Source organism: Nicotiana attenuata, chromosome 12 (assembly GCF_001879085.1).
Source record: "Nicotiana attenuata strain UT chromosome 12, NIATTr2, whole genome shotgun sequence".
In the NCBI taxonomy this organism is placed as follows: domain Eukaryota; kingdom Viridiplantae; phylum Streptophyta; class Magnoliopsida; order Solanales; family Solanaceae; genus Nicotiana; species Nicotiana attenuata.
The window spans coordinates 20,776,303-20,781,900 of record NC_032000.1 but is presented as its reverse complement, the minus strand read 5'-3'; positions in this window follow the sequence as shown (position 1 = coordinate 20,781,900).

Sequence of the window (5,598 nt, the reverse complement as noted above, 5' to 3'; positions counted from 1 at the left end):
TTGTGAATAACGTGTGGTACTTGTGAGTCAAATCTTGAGGTAAAGATGTTACGCTTTTGTGCTTAGTCTATTTTAAATACTCTTGGTGTGATGAGTTAGGAGAATTGTTTAAAAAGGTCGTGTCTATAAAAAAAAAGTGTAGTTTGATTGCTCGAGGACGAGCAATGGTTTAAGTGTGGGGTGTTGATGATAGGCTATAATTGCATATTTTAGTCGCTTATTACACTCGAATTTATTGCACTTTATTGAGTTTGCGCTTTAATCGCTAGTGTTTTGCACTAATTGTGTGTTTTATGCCTTGTAGGTGTGATTCCGAGCTATATAGATGTTATGGAATGAATTTAAGTGATTTGAAGTCTGAGTAAAAGCTCAAGCAATTAAGCCGGGATCGTGTTCGGTGGTCAAATTTCATAATTAAGTACGAACGAAGACTTGAGGAGGCATATTGCGCACTGTCTAGTAAAATAGACATAACGTTTTGCTCAGAACTCTATTTGGGCTCCACAATATATGGTTGGAAAGCTAATTCAAAGGGCTACAACTTTCATATTTTACATTTTTCCAAGTTCGGAACGGAACAGGGTGAAAAACGAGCAGACGCGCGAAGGACGCGCGAAGTCGCGCATAGTTCGCGCGCTAAAAAGATTGAGGCAGAAAGGTGCGCGAAGACCGCTCGAAGTCGCGCTTCTGACCCGGGAAAAGTGTCCTTTTTCACATTGGAGAAGGTATAATTGTTTGGGCCTAACCCTACTTGGTATATATACACGGGAGGACGTCACTTTGAGGGGATAGAACATATTTTGGAGGAGAATTCACGTGGAGGAACACACACCACGCTTAGAGGGGACATATTTTGGACATAGATTCGACCTAAGGAGGCAAGAATACATTGGGAGCAAAGCGGAGAATTCTTCTACGAGTTTTTCCTTCCTCTTCCTATTTTTCATTGTTGGTTACGACTTTTAGTCTTGTAGTTTTACATACTATTATGAATAGCTAATTTGATATCTAGAGTTTTGATAGAACCTTTTGTAGGATAAATTCTTGTTATGTTTTTATATAATTGAGCCATAGCTTTTCTCTATTTGTTCAACTACGTTTATATTCTGGTTGATTGAAGAGCTCTCAATTAGCTGTGCCTATTTAGTATGCATAACTCGGGAGAGAGTGCATATTTAGGTAATTGTTGAACAACACCACTCCTAGAGTATATGAGGGATCAATAACCGAGGGTTTAAAGGTGGGATTAGGGATAACGAAGCCTTGGGTGCGATCTGAAGTGAGCTGTATTAAAAGCCAGCTAGCGTAGCTCGGGAGAGTGCATCTAGTAAATTGTCGTAATTACTCGGGAGAGATTTACGGTAATAAGAGTGCTCATGATCGGTAGAGAATACTTAGGCGAAATTATAGAAGACATAGCGGGAAGGATTCCGACAATTGGGGAAATCATAACTCTAGACCTCCTTAATCTTTTCTCTAACCCTCAGTATCGTTAGTTGTTAATTTACTATTTTAATTTGTTAGTAATTAGTTAAACACATGAATCTTAATATCTATAAGTTAGGAATTGTTCAAGCTTGTCTTCTTGGTGATAGTGAACAGCTGTAGCTAAACCTTAGTTCTCTGTGGGATTCGACTCCGGACTTGTAAACCGGATTATATTTGCAACAACCGCATTATCCTTTTTATAAGGCATAGTTGAGCGTAATCATGTGCCTAGCACCCTTCATGGGTGGAGTAGTCCTAAATCTCAAACATCTTCTACTCCCATATAAGAAAGTGCTCAAGCTCTACGAATTCAAGAAAATATATTTTCTTTAATTTGTTTCAAGGTAAATAAGCTTTATTCGAAAATCCTCAAGTAGATCAAAAGATATATGCAGGTACACTAGATTCATATATGAGTCATATTTATGCATCTTTCCTTTTGACCTCATGCATCACGATTTACATTAACAACTATAATCCACTATTCATAACTAGTGCGATATAAGCTAATAAAATTCCGTCATATAAATACTTAATAATAATTTGTGAATGTTGGGAAAATAAATAAGTAAAATTACATTATATCAAAGCCTTCCAGATCTAATATGCCCAATAAACACATTTCTTGAAATTCGATTAGTTAATTGATCTGCAACCATTTTCTTTGTACAAATTACATATACTATGAGCATAACCTAAGGTTAGTTTGCCCTTGTATATTATTTATATATATCCTAACATTATGTACGAAATAAATATTACTAACAGAAGTGTATCCAAGATATCAAGAGGATGAGTGCACTATTATAAAGAGTGAAGGGTTAACTTTTAGGTTTCTTTTTTTTTTCTCCATGAATTCATTACATTGAATTATAGGTTCAAAATTAATTTTTCGTTAGGCGCTTTTAGTAATTTTTCACATATATATATTTATACTCCGTATAAAAAATATTGGTTCAGTTGAGTCTATTACTATATGCTATATCCTCCGCTACTGCTAATTTTAATATAGACATGCAATTTGATTATGCAAAATCAAATTTGAGGATTTTGAAAGAATAAACTAAAAAAAAAAGTACTTAATTAAAACGCAATATAACGAACCCAAACATGCCTATCCCATGGTCGGACCCAATTTTAGAATTGGAAAGGAAAAAGTACTAAAACAAACGTGAGATTTTAACTTTGGGGCTCAATTCTAGAGAAAAGAAAGGAAATTAAAATACAACAAGATATACGCGTGAGACTTTAAAACTTGGATTTTACATGTAAATATGCATTTAATAATTATGACATTTAGAATATGAGTTCACGTAAACCTATACAAAACCCTTTAGATACCCTGATTACTTAGTAGAACAATTAGGAATAGACATACATATAACACTATATATAATGCGCACAAGTAAACAAAACACAATTGTTATGTACCATCGCAAAGAAACATATGCTAAAATTTCAATACAGAGGTGTTCTCCACTATACATATATATATGGCCCTCCAGGATTCTAGGGTTTTGCTATTCCTCCTTCATTCTCTTCATGTGCAAGCAGCTGTTTCCGAATATGTCTTTTGATCTGTATAATTGCTTTTCGTGTTGGATCATACTTAATAAGTTCCATTCAATAATAGCAGGCTGAGAACCTTTTTTTTTTTTTTGTGTGTGTGTGTATATTGAAGAGCTATCACTATAATATCACTATGTATTTGCGTTTCTAATTTTTAAATGTTGAATGAAGAGAAGAAAATAGACAATATAGCTACTTATTAAGAAATTAATTTAAAAGAAAAACTTAACAGAGAGAGATATATATAGAGAGAGAAAATTGCAACTGGCATCTCTTTAGGCCATCTCCAACAGCAATTGCATTTGCTATATTATATCTTAATTTTGGCGTATAATTTTGATAAATTAATTTTCGTGAATTTATTATTTTTATGTAAAATTTTAAGTTGATTTTAGTTATAATTGTACAAAAAATATATAATCATCTCAAAAAATAAATGGTGCAAATATAAAATATTAGATATTGCTAAAATTGAAAGGTCCGAATATAAAATATTAGATGTTACTAAAATTGAAAAGTGAAAATTGAAAATACATTAATATTGGAAGTACATTAAAGTTAAAAAAATATTAAATTAAAATACATAAAAATTGAAACTATGGTAAATAGCATAATAACTAGTAGGGATCTATGTCATTTTCAACTACACCAAAAATCATTATAGTATTTAAGTGAATGGGGCCGAGGATTGTTGTGGTTGTGATTGCAGAAATTGTTGACTTATTTTATACATTATTCGTTGTTGTTCTTATCGCAAAAATTCACGACGAGTCAAATCGACAATAGATTCCAAAAAGATGTTCATTTGCACTTCGTAATGCATTAATAGATCATTTATGGGAGCATACTAGAGGTGAAAGTTGAATAGTTATGTAGTATTTAATCTGAATTTTACCATAATATAATATGTATTTAATTATCTTGTATCTCAATGATTTCACTTTTGTTTGAATTATCTGTTAATATATATAATCTATAATATTTGCTTACAAATTATCTTATTTAAAAATTTATGGTATAAAATAATTTTATATTAAGTGGTTATATAAAGGAATATAAATTATATGTGATAAATATATAAAAAAAAAGATAGAATTTTTTTGATAGAAATAAGAAACAAAATTTAAATAAAAGATAATAATATAATATTGAAGAGAGAGAAGAATATTAAATGGAATATTCTTTTCTGGAGTAAAAAATGGAGTAATGGTTAAATAACTTTACTCCATTTTAGAATTTACTCCATTTTGGAGGAGAAAATGGAGACGCAGTGCCGGCCTAAGGGCCAAGCAAATAAAGCAATGGCTTTAGGCCCCCCAAATTTTTTTGGGCCCCGTCTTAAATTTAATAATATATTAATTACGTGATAATTTCCTCTAAAAATAACTATATATTTATGATAAAAAGATTGATTATTTGCCAATGGGATCTATGGTGACTAATAGTTAATTTACATATTAATATTTCATTTTTTCTCATAATAATACTTGTATTTTATATTCTCTTTTCTTTCTTTAATTATTAAGTTGTCTATTCTTCAAAGTAAAACAAAGAATTCTATCTGATGTCAAGTTATAAACTTCTAGAATCAAGTTCTATTGTCCTAACTTTCTATATTTTTTCTTTAAATTTGAAATTTCTTATTTTCTTATATTTTTACCTCATAGTAGTGCATTTCAGAATACACATATGTCAACTATAAAGCATGAAACAAATTAATACAAATTTCTTTGTAAAATTTAAGGCCTCCTAATAAAATTTGACTTTAGGCATCCGTGATTCTTGAGCCGCACCTGTGGAGAGTGGAGACGAGGGTTAGAGATTGCCTTAAATAAACTTTTATTTAGTTTTTCTTTGTGCTTTCCCAAAGAGAAAACTTTAGTAAATTGGATAATGGTGATAAGGTGATCATGGAAAGCAAGAATGATACTGTACTTTCTCTTTGCAGATCACCAGTTTAACGAATAACGACAATTAATGTTGCATTTTTTCTTAGAAAACTACAACAAACCCGTGTTGATATTTTAACAAAGAGATTCTATTATAATTATGAATTATTAGAAGAATGTTATTCAACGGTTTAGGGTCCTTATTTGCAAGAGTCAGTAATGAAAAGTTAGCTTCTGTTCTTGCAAGATATGATATTATCAGTATATTTTGAAGTAGAAAAGAACTTATTTTTCTCTAAATTGAAATTAATAATACAATATGAAAGTTTCTCTAACATGATGATTATTGCTCAATAAAATCAAACCTACCAAGATAGAGACATGAAAGGACAGTTGATCATACACTCAAACAAGAAAAAAGAAAAATCAAAGCTATTACTCAAGAAAATATTTGAAAAACTATCGTCTAAATCTGCTAAGTGTATAAGATCATTTAAGTTAAATGCACCGGTAATCTAGACTTTTTTTTTTTTAATAAGATTGATATAGTTTAACTTATTATTGCAAGTTATTTACCTTATTATCAGGTTACTAATTAATGTTATCATACATATTTACGTATAATAACCTCATAAATAACCTAATATATTAT